Here is a 16412-nt window from a genome sequence, read left to right on the forward strand (position 1 = left end):
AATGAGAGAAATGCTTTTATTTGACACCACTCCTCTTGCTTTATCTTAGAGGTTGGGGATTTCATAAGCTCATGTTTTGTTTATTGTTGTGGTGGTGGTGGTTATTCTGCTTGTCAATTTTTAACAGATTTTTTTTTTTTTTTTTTTTTTTTTTTTTTTTTTTTTGCTGTTGAGAGAGTACTCCAAAAATTTAACACTGTACTATAATGAAGTCATAGGATGGAGTGATATATGCAGCCATGAAGCATCTGGGGACCCGAGAGATCAACTGGAAACATCCAACAAATGTGACTCTACTTTTACTCTGACTTCAAGAGGTGGTTTGTAGAGGTTAAAGCAATATTGGAAATGTAGTTTGCTGTGGTTACAAAGAAAAGGGATCTCAATGATGGCTGCACCAAAATCAGAAAAGGCTTCCCAGAGGAGGGAGGCCTGAGAACAGGTGAACTCAGGGCAACCATCCGAAGAGGAAAGCTGGGCAATGGAAACATATGCAAGGCACAGATGGATGAATTCTTAGTTGAGTCTTTTGCATTTGCCTTGTATCTGTGTGGGGGTGTGGGGAATCAGCTTACAGAATCTACAAGGAATCATTTCATTTTGTTTCTTCGTTTTTAGCATATCAAGTTTGGAATTCCACATGACAAGAGCATCGGGTTCATGAGTAGAATGAATAGAGAAGAGGCTAGCAGCAGTTCTTACTGGGTTAGAGAGTCATAGGTTATCTTCCAGGCCATGGGAAACTCCGTCAGAGAAAGAATCTCTTGGCTTCTGAAGAATAAAACCTCCAAGTATGTGGGTCACACAGTGATATCTCTATCTCAAGCTAGAGACCTAGAAGGAGAGAGGGGATAAAGAAGTGCATAGTCCTTTCCCGGTCACTGCTCATTTGGTCTTTGTATTAGTCCATTCTCATGGTGCTATGAAGACATACCTAAGACTGGCTAATTTATAAAGGAAAGGGGTTTAATTGACTCACAGTTCCACAAGGCTGGGGAGGCCTCAGGAAACTTACAATCATGGTGGAAGGGGAAGCAAACACGTCCTTCTTCACATAGCAGCAGGAAAGAGAAATGCAGAGTGAAGTGGGGGAAAGCCCCTTATAAAACCATCAGATCTCATGAGAATTTACTGAGTATCATAAGAACAGCATGGGGGAACTGCTCCATAATCTAATCACCTCTCAAAATCTCCCCACTATGACACATGGGTGTTATGGTAACTACAATTCAAGATGAGACTTCGGTGGGGGCACAGCCAAACCATATCAGTCTGCATAACTATAACGTGGGATAGGCAGGGCTGTTCTTTGATTGATGGGTGGCGAGGATCAGAACACAAGATGCCAGTTGGAGAGCGTCAGAAGCCTAACTTGCACCAGCACCTTTAGGTGAGAAAAGCAAATTGCACTCTTAAATGCTTTCTAACATTTCCCTTTCTTCCTCCCTGTTGCTTTTTTAGCCAAATTGGGCTGCAGAATCTGGCTTCAAGTGCTTCATTTCTATGGTCCGATCCTTAATTTTAGCTATTGTATGTGATAGCCATTATAAACTCTGTCTTTCCTAAGTGTGTTGAAAAACATAAAACTCAAACTCCTTGAGAGGCTTAGACTGCCATTCACAATCTGGCCCTGCACCTCCTGCCAGCTTCGTCTCCTGATACTTAGCCTATGCCTCTCCACCTGTGATATCTCATCCAAGTCATACTGAATGACTGAATTCTGTGAAATCATCCTATGCACTCTCAAATCCAACCCTCCAGCCTCAGCACAATTCCTATTCATGCAGAAAATAGTTCTTTCCATCCTCATCCCAATTACTGGAGAATTCCTACTCTTCCTTCAAGTCTAGGCTTAGACACCTGACTTCCCCACCAGAGAAATAGACTAGCAGGTCATAAGCAGAGTTGCCTTATCCTTATCATCTCTCCAGCACCAAACATAGCATTTGACAAATGATGCATGCTCAAACAATGATTGTGTTAAAAAATACATAACTAAACATACCAGAGCAGATAATATAAGAATTTAAAAGGAGAGGTGAGGAAAGATGGAACAATGCTGTGGTACAACCTGTGGTCATTTGTTTCCATGGCAGCTTGGGATTCCTCGTATTCCCACATTCTGCCCTTGCTTGAGAGGTGAAACAAGGTCTGCTCAAGCAGGGGCCCATTTTCCTCTGGACAGTATCCACTGCTCCTATTCTGCATTCTTTTGCCTCTGATGTTTTTAGTGAAGCCAGGAGCTTCTTGGATACTTATTAGCTCAGACTGTGTGAATAGACTCCAGGCCAGAGTTTCAACTGGGAAGAATGCCCCTGGTGTGAACAGAGCTGTTCTGAATGCATGTGGAGAAAGCAGGTGGCATTTGCTCTTGCTGTGAGCAGATGTGGTGGTCAAGTGTAAAGGAAAGGGAATGAGAGTCAATTATGTGTTGAGTCCCTCAAAGGCAGTGGGACACTGTAGAAAGTTAGCTTAAAATTTGGAAGCACACATCCTGTATTTAGAGTGCAGATCTTTCACTAACTACTTGTATGACTTTGGGCAAGGAAATTATCTTTTCTAAATCCAGGTTCTTGAGAATAATATCAGTACCTAACTCTTAGACATGTTCTAAGGATTAAATGAAGAGCATCTCGTGCACTGCTTAAATGAATTCTTAGTATTTAGAAGGCTTTGTTTATCTATCTCTGCGTCGTCTAATTCAATGTATGAATAAGAAATTTCTCTTCCTTTACGTATAACATAATTTTAACAACTCTGAAAATTAACACAGCATCAGATAACTTTATTCCATTTTAATATTTCACTATGTATTCCCAATAAACAGTAGCTAAATGCTCTAAGCCAGTACCAAGAACCCACAGTGTAAGAGGGTTTACATATTACCAGTTCTCTAAATCCATAAGATGTGCAACAATATTCTGTAGGAGAATATCCTAACCCCGTTATCTGAAAATACACACAAGTAGCAACCCGTGCAACAACTATACCAATTAATACTTATTGTCTGCCATGAATGTTGATTTCAGAGAAACTCTAATTATTAATCATTCTCACCCCACCGTCATCCATCCAACCAAAGTTGTCATCTCCCAGGGTCGGCAGGCTCTAATAAGTCAGGGGAGTCAGATATGTGTAAAGTTAGTTCTGCTTCCAGTTTGAAAGCCTGAGATCCATGCCTCCAGTAGACAGGCCCAGGCCTCCCACTCTCATTGAAACATTAGCACCCAGAGGTACACTAGGGAGGCTATTCATGCATTGGTCCTGCTCCAGGGCCAGTGTGGTGGGTACTGCTCTGGCTTGGCTAACCAGCTTGGGCTTTAGTCCAGCAGCACACGGCTCATCACTCCTGTCTGTAGATATAATGGGGCCATGCTTGACTTCTGAGCCAACCAAAGTAGGAGCCATGCCAAGCTTTCCATAAATTCTGCTAAAAACATATTTATGTCAAACAAATCCTTCAGATCTAGACTTCAGGTGTGGAACTGACTAAAAGTCTCTGTTCCTAGCTCATTGAGTTATTATTGTACTGACACAAATTAAGACCTCATCTATGGACTAGCTATAATGGATCCTAAGCATGGTATACTGTGGTGTTCATATTTTCTCCTACCCAGTCTGATTACGCAACCCCCTTTGTCTCTTTATAGCATCCCCTTTCCTATGGTAAAATCCTCTCCCAAGTTATATGGTCCTGGTGAAAGAAGGAAGCTCGGCATTCTTGTAGGTGCCAGTTACACAACTAAGAGAGATCTAGGTTGGTCCATTCATAATACTGGGTTTCACTGAACAGAAACAGTGACTCAAAAAGTGTGTGTGAGAGAGAGAGAAATGAGGAAGAAGAAACAGGAGGAAGAGGAGGAGAAGCAAAGGAAGAGAAGGGAAGGGAGGAGAAGAAGGAAATCATTTGAGACTTAGAATCTAAAATAAGAATCTGACACAAGTAAAGTCAGTTTCCACTCCCTGGCAAGCATAAGTTGCGTGTGCGTGTGTGTGTGTGTGTGTGTGTATTATAGATGATTTGTATTTTCTGTGGTTTTAATTTTTTTAATAAAAGAGAAAAAATACAAACAATAAAAAGGTAAATCTATTCCAACAGAAGGAATTCAGTATTTCAATTCAATGAATGCAATTTACTGTAGGAAATTAATAGTATTAAATAATAATGATAATAATCATAAATAAAACAGTGCAGAGGAATCTCAAAAACACAATGTTGAATTTAAAAAGCCAGATTCCTAAGAATACATGGAATACATGCTATATAATTCCACCAATATAAGGTTCAACAACAGGCAAATGTAATCTCTTAGAAGCTATGGTATCAACAGAAGAGGAGTTACCCTAGTGGAAGACACTGAAGGGCGAAAGAGGAGGGTTTCTGGGGAGTTGACCATGTTGATTTCTCATATGTGTGCTAGTTCTGGGTGTGTCCTTAAATTGTGAAAAAATTGGCCAGTCACAGTGGCTCACGCCTATAATCCCAGAACTTACTTGAGGCCAGGAGTTTGGACACAGCCTGAACAACATGGCAAAACTCTCTCTACTAAAGAATACAAAAATTAGCGGCCGAGGCGGGCGGATCACGAGGTCAGGAAATCGAGACCATCCTGGCTAACATGGAGAAACCCCGTCTCTACTAAAAATACAAAAAATTAGCCAGGGGTGGTGGTGGGCGCCTCCAGTCCCACCTACTCGGGAGGCTGAGGCAGGAGAATGGCGTGAACCCAGGAGGCCGAGCTTGCAGTGAACTGAGATCGCGCCACTGCACTCCAGCCTGGGCGACTGAACGAGACTCTGTCTCGGAAAAAAAAAAAAAAAAAAAAAAAAAAAAGCTGAGTGCGGTGGTGCATGCCTGTAATCCCAGCTACTCAGGAGGCTGACATGGAAGGAACACTTGAGCCTGGAAGGCGGAGGTTGAAGTGATCTGAGATCATGCCACTGCACTCCAGCATGGGCGATAGAGCGAAACTCTCTCTCAAAATAATAATAATGATGATACTAAAATTGTGAAAATTTTTTTACGCATGCGCTTGTGATTTGTGACCTTTTTGGTAGGTCTGCTCTATTTTATTGGGATGCTAAAAAAATTATTAAACAAACCTTGCGCTAAATCACCTAAATTAATTGTTCGGTAAAGATCTTTACAGTGTTCTCGTGGGCTCACAAAGAAAATCCCATAAATTTGATGAGATATAACTCAGATCTTCTCTTTTTTTAATTTAAAACTCACCCTTACTGGTTTGAAAAGCAATGACTATTGCACTTGTATGCTCCTATGCTGCTTTTTTCTTTTCTTTTGCTTTTTTTTCCAATTCTCAGCAAAATTTTGAATCTACTCTCCTCATAAATTACTGTGGGGTTAAAGGCATGTTTTTCTGGGCCTGATTCACAATCCACATTCTGAATGGGTCAAGAGAAGCTAGCTCTGCTTTCTCTGAATGATAACATAGGCATGCCCAACAATTTATGGAAGGAAAGTGCAGTAATTACTGTAGTGCTCATTTGTTTATAAAAGGCAAGCTGAACTGCACATATGTAAAACATTCCCAGATTTTAGATATAATATGTGTAAATGTAAATTTAGCACAATATTATTTCTTTACCAACCAGCACCAGATTCCTCTTTGGGAGTAAATTACCTCTTACTGGAAATTTTTTTCTTGATATATTTTCGTGATAGAAATTGAGATTCCAATAACCTAGAGGTTGGAGAATTCCAGTGCTTCAGAGAAAACAGGCAAAGCTGCTCTGAGTAAGAATGGGGGATGTGGAGTACAGGAGTGGATCTGTGGTTCTTTGGAGAAAGGGATGATTAGAGAGTGAAAGAGATTGGGGAAGATGAAAAGAAGTCCTTGGTGATGTGGGATTTTTTTTTTTTTTTTTTTTTTTTTTGATAGAGCTACACAAACCCTTGTGTGAATAGGGATTTATGGAGCTGAAGGACATGACTGAGTTTCTTATTAAAATTAACATCATGGGCTGGGCGCGGTAGCTCACGCCTGTAATCCCAGCTCTTTGGGAGGCCGAGGCGGGCGGATCATGAGGTCAGGAGTTCGAGACCAGCTTGACCAACATGGAGAAACCCCGTCTCTACTAAAAATGCAAAAAACTACCTGGGTGGCCGGGCGCGGTGGCTCAAGCCTGTAATCCCAGCACTTTGGGAGGCCGAGACGGGCGGATCACGAGGTCAGGAGATCGAGACCATCCTGGCTAACACGGTGAAACCCCGTCTCTACTAAAAAGTACAAAAAACTAGCCGGGCGAGGTGGCGAGCGCCTGTAGTCCCAGCTACTCGGGAGGCTGAGCCAGGAGAATGGCGTAAACCCGGGAGGCGGAGCTTGCAGTGAGCAGAGATCCGGCCACCGCACCCCAGCCTGGGTGACAGAGCGAGACTCCGTCTCAAAAAAAAAAAAAAACTACCTGGGTGTGGTGGCACATGCCTGCAATCCCACCTACTTGGGAGGCTGAGGCAGGAGAATCACTTGAACCTGGGAGGAGGAGGCTGTGGTGAGCCGAGATGCGCCATTACACTCCAGCCTGGGCAACAAGAGCCAAACTCCATCTTAAAAAAAAAAAAAAAAAAAAAAAAAAAAAAAATCATCATGCATGTTATAAGATCAACAGAGACCAGAGAAAGAAGTTCAGGAGGCAGAGGAGTCCCTGAGAAATCAGTTGCTGGGTATCTGTGGAATATTTGGTTAGGTTTTGACTTTCACTGGAAATGCATAGGTCATAGAATCAGCAGAGAAGGAGAAGGGGGTGTGATGAGGGGAGCCAAATGACGACTGAATTACCTAAATATGAAAGTGAGTTATTTTGAAATCATGCTTTTCACCATATTATAAGTAGAGTTTGGCTTTACATTTTGTTTTGTTTTGTGTTTTCACTACTTTACTGAGTTTGATACACATACAAAAAGCTCTAGATATTTAATTTCTACAAAGTGATGTTTTTGCAGATAAGCATACACTTATGAAACCATCAGTCACAGTCAATGCCATACATTTACTCATTGCCTCCAAAGCTTTCGTCTCAATCCCTTTGGTTGTATTTTGGGTTTCGTTGTTGTTGCTGCTGCTGTTGTTTTCTTTTGTGATAAAAAGCCTTAACATAAGAGCTGCCCTCTTAGCAAATTTATACTTTTAACCATATACAACATCTCAATGGTCCTCGGCACTTTTGTAGAAGGGAGAGTTGTATTTCATTTCACAAAATCAGGTCACTCATCACATATTACAAAATGTATAATATGCCTCAAGCCTTGTGCTAAGTGCTGGGGATATAGTGCCAAGCACATCAGACAATGGCCCCCTGGCTTTTGTCTAAGCTTATGTTCTAGCAGAGATAGCAGGAATTGAAACAAATTATTATTTAAATGTTCTGTCAACATCCTATGGAGGTTGTAATAGGAAGTGCAAACTTCATTTGGGGAAAAATATGACATTGTGATGTCTTAGGAAGAAGATTTTTAAAGTGGCTGATTTGCATCAAGTTGCCTTGGAAATCAGTAAGGAATGATAGAAAAAGGTAGAGGCACGCAAGCAATATAAAAACCCAATCAGATTTATCCTAATCCATCTCAGGTAGCTATGAAATATCTCTTACTGATCCATTAAATGTCTCTGTAAACCTGTCTTCTTGGAAAGTAAAAACTGTATGCAAGGAATGTGTGTTATATTTAATTAGTTGTTTTTTAAAATGCCCTCAAGTTGTACAAACAATCCTCTGAAAGTTATTCAAACCATTAACTTTTTCTTTCTAGAAATAAAACGTTATTAAAAGTAAGTGGTCTATAGGCCAGGTGTGGCGGCTCATGCCTGTAACCCCAGCACTTTAGAAGGCCAGGTGGGGAAGATTGATTGAGGCCAGGAGTTTGAGATTAGCCTGGGCAATATAGTGAGACCCCGTTCCCGATCTCTACAAAAAGTAAGTGGTCAAAGAGCTTCTGTCTGATTTAATGTGGAAGTCAAAGAAATAAAATTTTATTACACAGCTTAAACATCGTTTCCTTACAAACAGATAACATGAATGTAATCTTTAACGTTAAAAAGTTTATGTGTTTAAGCAGTTAAAAATGAAAGTACCAGTGAGATTTTTTTCCCCATTAAAATGACAGTATTTAGAAATATAAAAAATAATCAATTATGGTAAGATAATTTTTAAAAAGGAACACTTGCTAAGAATTTGTATTGATACTTTTTTGGAAGAATTTATTAAAAACTTGCATTGCATTTAACCTTTTAACAAATGGTTTAGGCACTATCGTCAGATTTATTTTCACATTTGTGCAAAGATATATGCCTAAGAATATTCACTTTTTTTTTTTTTTTTAGACGGAGTCTTGCTCTGTCGCCCAGGCTGGAGTGCAGCGGTGCGATCTCGGCTCACTGCAAGCTCCGCCTCCCAGGTTCACGCCATTCTCCTGCCTCGGCCTCCCGAGTAGCTGGGACTACAGGCGCCTGCCACCACGCCCGGCTAATTGTATTTTTAGTAGAGACGGGGTTTCACCGTGTTAGCCAGGATGGTCTCGATCTCCTGACCTCGTGATCCGCCCGCCTCGGCCTCCCAAAGTGCTGGGATTACAGGCGTGAGCCACCGTGCTCAGGCCACTGTAACATTTTTATAACTCTGAAAAATGGAAAACTGAATGTTCAATAGTGGAAAGAAGATTAGGTTAATTTGAAAGGATTCTTCCTGTAAGAACTCTTCAGCCTTTACAAAGAATAGAAATTTTCTGATAAATAATATTGGGTGAACGTTATTAAAAAGCCAGAACTATTTATAATCTATGCATGTATCTTCGTATTTTGTGATCCCATTAATGTCTAAAGGAACTCCAAATTATATGAATATATATTTACATACTGTATGTTGCATGTGTATGTATATGCATGTATGTGTGTATGCATACTTTTTTTCACCAAAAGGCCTTGAAGACTATTTAGAATAGAGCAGAAAGTAACATGTGTACTTTTTCATCTATGGATTTTAGTAAACTTTAAATATTTTAAAAAAGCATATATTCATGATTTACTGTTTAAATTGTTTTAAAAAGTAGAGCATGACCTATACCTCCCCTGGTTGTCTCTGTCCAGCTCTGAATGTGAGACAATACAGTCTTTTTTATGTGGGGTCATCTTTTTCTGGCGAGCGGAGGCAGCTTTTGCTTTCTTTAATTGATGTGATTGTTTTTTAAATCCTGTTACTAAGACCTGACGGGTGCCCAATAAGCATTTGTGGCTCTAAATCTAAGTCATGACTTCTTGCAGCCCCTCCTCCAAGTTCCTGAAGTCCCAATGCCCAGTGGCCAGGACCTGCAGGACCACTCCTCCGTACTCCTATGCTTGGAGAAACCCAGCCTTTTCTCTTTGTTCCCCCAACCCTGGGACCCAGCTTTCTACTGTTTCTCTTTTGTTACCTCATTTATCCCTTTGCTATTTTTTTTCTTTTACTTCTTCAACATCAGATTTCCTGTATTAAATTTTCTCTGTTAAATTCTACGTGTTAATTTTTTTTAAAATAATTTAAATGGTTAGTTGGTTTCTGTTTTCCTGATTGGTTCCTTCCTAATACAAACTCAAACTTGTACGAATGGGTGAGGCAAAGTTTGGAAATAGGCAGTCATGTTTCTCTGCCTCATAGATCTGAAAGAAGGGCTTGGATTCCTCTTTGGTTTTCCTATTTCAAATGCTAAGAACACCTGGCGATGGGCAGGCTCAGCTGCCTAAATGTGAGCCTGAACTCCTACTTATTCACCCTCTGTCCTCTGCTCTTCATTCCGTGTTTCTAAGGCAAGTACTATTTTCCATGCAGGTAGTGAGGTGAGTGCAGTATAATCAGATCTAATACTCCTCACAGTGGGTCTGGAGGCATAGATTGGCTGGTCAGGTTATCAGAGGACACTTTGACTTCAGTTCCCAGCTACATTCTCCAATTCTGCCTTATAAAGAAGCCTCACAAGTTGGAAACTATCAAGCCTCTATTTTTATTAGCTCCACATTTCACTCCTGCTTCTTTCTTACACTAGTTACAGCCTGAAAAGGAAGAATATTAAGTGATTGGTACCCTTGATTTCCAATAGGAAAAATAATAGTAAAAAGCAGAGAAAGACTAGAAGAATAGTATCCCCCCTAAATACATTAAAAAGCTGCTCTGTCTGGATGATTTTTATAGTTTTTCTCTTTTATGCCTCTCTGAATTTCATTTATAATGAACTTGCATTATATTTCTGTTAAAGATAAACTATAATAAAATTCAAAAATGAGAGGAAACTAAATCTAGAAGGAAATTACACTACAGGTGGAAAAACTGAGCTCTCAAAAGCATGAGATTTATAATCAAGTCATGTTGCCTCAACCATACTCCTAGTTTCTTATAGATCCTCTAGGCCAAAAAGAGAAATAGTGGTCTAAAGAGTACAAGAAGAAATTGAGCAAAGCAAAGGTACACAAATGGTTCATTGAAAAAGCATAAGCAAAGGAGAATAATCAGATAGAGAGTAGAAGGAGATGTGAGCTGGAGAAATGAAGGGTAAAGGGAGGAGAGGAAAGAGAGCAGAGCCTGTATGCGGTGGCATCTGATCTGCCACCATCTATGGAGATTTCCGCAGAAAAGAAGGTTGGCTACTGGCTCCAGCTGGCTGCTTCTTGAATCTCACTCTCATGTCAGACATCTGTCAGCACTCTGCAAGGACCATTGGAAATCAGGCCCATTCACAGTTAGTCTTGGACCTCCTCAAGTCTTCCCACCCCTACCAGCTACTGAAAAGGAAAGGGGAAAAATGTTATAAAGTTTCTCTAGCCACAGTAAAAATAGCCAAAAAAAGAAAAAGGAGGAGACAGCATCAACAAAGGAAACATGTTCCCATGACTCCTCATTGTCAAAGGCTCTATTCATTCATTAATTCCCCAAATATTTCATGAGCACAACTGTGTGCCAGGCAGTGCAGTAAGCACATTACTGATGCCACATTACATGTCCATGCAACAGGCTACACATTAGTGATGCCACCCTGAGCAAGGCCCTGTTTATGCAGCTCTGTGCTTTTCTCCCAAACAGGCTACAGCTCCTGGGGCTGTGGTCCACATATACCTCTCTCAAGATCCTCCCTTTCCCTGAGAGTGAAGTGGCTAAATACCCAGGAAAGGGAAAATAATACAAAGGAATTTGTCTTCAATTTGCCACCCTAAAGGGGCCACATATCTAAACAGCGGTGCTTTTGCCTGCTTTTCAGTTGACTCTGAAACTTTTTCTAACGTCAAGAATACATACTTGAATTAGATGTCATTCTTCAAAAGTACATACTTACGTACATAAATGCTTTTCACGCATCAGTGCCTTTGCCTGTGAAATTCTCCAGATTTTTCTTTTATCCTTTTTCTATTTGTTGCCAAAATCCTAGCCAAATTTTATTTTTTCTTATGAAATACTCTATATCTTATTTAGAAAAATACATCTAAGGTAGCTACGTGATAGATAGATTAGATGACAGCACTATAAACTGAATGTTTGCCTCCCCCATTCATATGTTGAAACCTAATATCCAATGCAACTGTATTTGAAAGTAGAAATTTGAGAGGTAATCAGGAGCCCTCATGAATGGGATTACTGACATAAAAAGGACACCAGAAAACTCCCTCTCTCCTTCCACCACGTGAAGACACAGAATACAGTTGTGCACGAACCAGAAAGCAGGCCCTCACCAGACTCTAAGTCTGCCAGTGCCTTGATCCTGAACTGTAAGAAGTAAATATATGTTGTCTATAAGCGATTCCATCTTTGGTATTCTGTTATAGAAGCCAAATGGACTAAGATGGGTAGATAAATGAATAGATGGATAGCTGGCTAATTTGATACACAGATACATGGGTAGATGGATGGATGGATGGATGGATGGATAGATGGATGGATATAAAAAGAAATGCTAAGAAAACCAGGAGCCATATATACTCCACCCGGCTTAAGAAATAGAATGTTAAAGAACCTTTGGAGCTGTCTATGTGCCCCTGCCATGTGCATTCCATTATCATTCTCCCAGCCTTCAGAGGTGACCACTATTTTGAATTTTATGTTAATTATATCTTGTTTTACTGGATAGTTTTTTTCACAAATATTCCTCTGTTTATTGTGGTATAAACATAAAGGGGATCATACTGCAAATATTTTCTCACGAAATACTACTTTCAATCAATCTTATGTTTTGAAATTAACTTATATATTTTTCGTACTGTAGCTCTATGTTCTTTCTGCTGCATAGTATGTAACGCAATTACTATTTTACAGTGTGTCAGTTCTACTGATGATGGGAATTTATGATGCCTCCAGTTTTTTGCTAGTAAAATCAATGTTGGAGACATGCTTGTAGAACATTTTCTGGTATACATGTGCAAGTTTCTTTAGGTGACATTCATAGGAACCTAATTGTGGGTTGAAGGGATTTTTGAAATTTAGTAGCCAATACCAATTTATTTTTCAACATATTTGGACCAATGTACATTCCATAAGCAGCATATGAGAGGTGCTGTTGCTCTACACCTTTTACAACAATCAGTATCATTGTACTTTCTTTTTCACCAGTCACAAGAGTGTGAAATGGTAATCTTATGCCATTTTATGTGGTATCTCCCTTATAACTGATGAGAACAAGCATTTTTTCAAATGTTTATTGGTTATTCACGTTCTTGTTTTTATAAAATGTCTGTCAATGTCTTTGTTAACTTTTATATATGGTTACATGCATTATACTTTATATATTCTATATACTAACACTTTATTTGTTGTGGTTAAATGTTGCAAATACATTCTCCAAATGTGTGGGCTGCATTCGCACTCTGTTTATGATGTCTGTTGATTAACAGAAGCTCTTATTTTTAAAACGTAGTCAGACATTAATGTTTTCCTTTATGATTTGCATTTGTGCGTAACAGCTTTTCTTATTTACATATCCCACAGGCACATATATATTTCTCTTTTCTAAACTTGTAGTTTTTAATTAGTGTTTGCATATCATATAAGGAAACTTTTTTAAATTTTTCTATATGAACAGCCAATGTTAAGCCTCATTGAATTAGTCAGCCTTTCCTTTATTGCTCTACAATGTCATTATTGGTACATACTGTTTACATAAATCCTTGTTTCATTGCTTAGCTTTCTATTTTATTTCATTTGTTTATTTTTCTATACCTGCAGAAATGTAAAGTGCCTTCATTATTATGGCTTTAAACAACTCATTTATATGCCTGGACAAGTTTCCCTGTCTTGTTTTTGAGGCTAAGACAAGCTCCTGGCCCTTTGATATAAATTTCAGGATTAGCCGATCAATTTCACACACACACAAAAAAAAAATCCTGCAGAGATGTTTATTGGTATTGCATTAAATCAGCCTGGGAAGAATTAATGTATTTAGTAAATTGTTTCTATGTATATGTCATGTCTCTCCACTTACTTAGGACATTTAAAAAATCTTTTGCAATGCAAGTTATTTTTTTAACTTTCCACACAAAAGATCTTGCACATCATGTGTTAGATTCATTCCTAGGTACTTCATCTATTTACTATTAGGAAATAGTATTTTTAACTGAAGTGTCTAACTTTTCCTGGTACAAGAAATCTATCGAGTATTGTGTATAAATCTTACATTAAGCAGGCTCGTTCTATTTTGTTATTAATTTCATTTGTTGATTTATTTGTTCTGGGTTTCATACATAAAGAATATATATTATTTATTAGTGTAATTAATTCATTAATTTTGCCTTGATGAGCTGGTTAGGATCTCTATTATAATATTAAACCCTGTCTGGTTCTTTGATTTATGGAAAAAGTTTTTAATGTTTTGCCACTAAGCATGAAGGTAGCTATACAGTTTCGGTAGCTGGCTATGTGGGTCCTTAGTGAGTTCTTTGTGAGTCCTGTGTGAGTTGTTTATAGTTAGTGAGTCTAAATGTAAAGAATTATCCATTCTTGGCCAGGTGCAGTGGCTCATGCCTGTAATCCCAACACTTTGGAAGGCTGAGGGGGGCGGATCACGAGGTCAGGAGATTGAGACCATCCTGGCCAACATGGTGAAACCCCATCTCTACTAAAAATACGAAAATTAGCTGACTGTGGTGGTGTGCACCTGTAGTCCCAGCTACTCGGGAGGCTGAGGCAGGAGAATATCTTGAATTCGGGAGGCGGAGGCTGCAGTGAGCCGAGATCGCGCCACTGCACTCTAGCCTGGCGACAGAGAGAGACACCATCTAAAAAAAAAAGAAAAGAAAAAAGAAAAAATTATCCATTCTCTTGGTACATGATGGGGTAAACTTCCTAGCCTACCCTAATTACACCATATTACTAATTCCAGCCAATAAGTAGTAAGCAGAAAAATGTGTGTCACTTCTAGATCAGAGCATTACTTGCCCATTTGACACTCTGCAGAGTCCTCTTTCGTCTGACATGGTGACTAGTAATATCCAAAAGTTGTTGCTTCTTCAGCCTGAGTCCCCAAGGACATACCGAGGCCCCAAGGACATACAGAGGTGAGCAGAGGTCCCCTACTGGATATTTCGTGTAAGGAATAAATAAATCATGAAGTTTTAAGTCACAGAAATTTGGGTCCTATTTGTCACCATGGCCTATGTAACCTAACCTGTACCGATTGCTACAGTATCCTTTCAGACTAAGTGGAGTTACTCCCTAGGAAAATACTGCCCTCTGGAGAGTTGATGTTGTTACTCACAAATGGAGGTTGAGTTGTATAAATATTTTTTCTACATCTATTGACATTTACTTTTCTCTTTAATAGATCAATGTGATAAAGATCTTAATAGATTTTATAATGTTGAATCAACTTCGCCATCTGGATTAGTGGTACTAGATTCATGCTGAGTTTAGATTATGAATGCTTTGATATTTTTATATCTGTACATGAGTATGAATATTCTGAAAGTGCCCTGTCTACTTTTATTAAGATACATTATTTTTGAAACGAAAAAGGAAAAGTTCTCTCTTTTTATCCAATATCTGAAAGACTATATAAAATCACAACTATCTGTTACATAACTATTGGTAAATTTTCCTATTAAACTGTTTTTTTAAAAAAATAATGAATTTTGAAGTGATAGATGTGCTAATTACTCTGATTTGAACTACACATTGTATACATGTATTGAAATGCCACACATTACCTGATAAATATGTATAATTATTATGTGTAAATTAAAAATAATAAAAGCAAGGAAACCCAAAACTATTTTTTTTTCTTTTGGTTGATAGAAAAATTCTGAGCCAACTTTTAATTTTTATAAATACATTTAGATTATCTTTTTCTTCTCCAGTCTCCTTAGTAATTTACATTATGCAAGTGTCCATCTATTTTCTTTTTCTTTCTTTTTTTTTTTAGATGGAGTCTCACTCTGTCGCCTGGGCTGGAGTGCAGTGGTGCGATCTCGGCTCACTGCAACCTCCACCTCCCGAGTTTGAGAGATTCTCCTGCCTCAGCCTCCTGAGTAGCTGGGATTACAGGCACTTGCCACTACGTCCAGCTAATTTTTTTGTATTTTTAGTAGAGACGGGGTTTCATCATGTTGACCAGGCTGGTCTTGAACTCCTGACCTCATGATCCACCCGACTCAGCCTCCCAAAGTGCTGGGATTACAGGCATGAGCCACTGTGCCCAGCTGCGGTGTCCACTTGTTTCCTAAATGTACAATTTACTAGCTGAAAGTTCATATTATTCTTTCATTTAAAAATTCATAGCATGCATCAAGTCCTTTTTCTTTTTTAGTATCATTTACTTATTTTTCCTTTCTCTTTCTTCTCTTACATTTTCATGTTCAATCTTGCTATTATTTGGTTTTAATTATGTAAAGAAACAAACTCTGTTTTTATTCTTTCTCCAAGATGGCAAACTGGAGGCTTTCAGCATGCCTCTGCCACTTGGATACAGCAAGATAGCACATAAAGAACAACACTGTGAACTTTAATTCAAGAAAAATGGGAACCCACTGGAATTGTAAAGGACACCCCAGATGCCAGAGAGGAGAATGCTGGCAAACAGCCTCTGTGATGGTGTCCAGGTGATAAAATGATTGAAGCCCCAGTATGTAAGAGAAACAGCTAGCCTCTTCCTGTGACTTACCTTTCCTCCGGGGATATAAGCAACCCAGTCTGAGGGAGAACATTTTGTTTCTTCCTAGCCCTGGAAAAAAGTTAGGAAGAGTCTTGGAGATGCTGTGAGGGAAAGACTCTGGGAAAAGCTGCAGACATTTTTACAGACCTAGGTCTGCAGGCAGGACATGATTTTTAATTTGGGTGCATACAACCTTGACAGACAAGCTGCTTAGTTGCACAGGCCCTTTAGTCTTGGGTCAGAGATTTGAACACCTGCTCTGGAGTGGGCTAGGGACCTCCACAACCAGGACAGTGGAAAG

General features: G+C 39.2%; 1 long non-coding RNA gene across 1 annotated transcript; it reads right to left on the reverse strand.

Moving 5' to 3' along the window:
• Positions 1-13675: 13675 nt before the first annotated feature.
• LOC141408720 (uncharacterized) lies at positions 13676-16184 on the reverse strand. The gene is made up of 2 exons (XR_012425033.1): positions 16121-16184; positions 13676-14240 (listed from the first exon to the last, which is right to left on the reverse strand). It is a non-coding gene; the product is annotated as an uncharacterized lncRNA (long non-coding RNA).
• Between the last annotated feature and the right edge of the window lie 228 nt (positions 16185-16412).

The sequence above is a fragment of the Macaca fascicularis genome, chromosome 15 (assembly GCF_037993035.2).
Source record: "Macaca fascicularis isolate 582-1 chromosome 15, T2T-MFA8v1.1".
NCBI classification, from domain to species: Eukaryota; Metazoa; Chordata; class Mammalia; order Primates; family Cercopithecidae; genus Macaca; species Macaca fascicularis.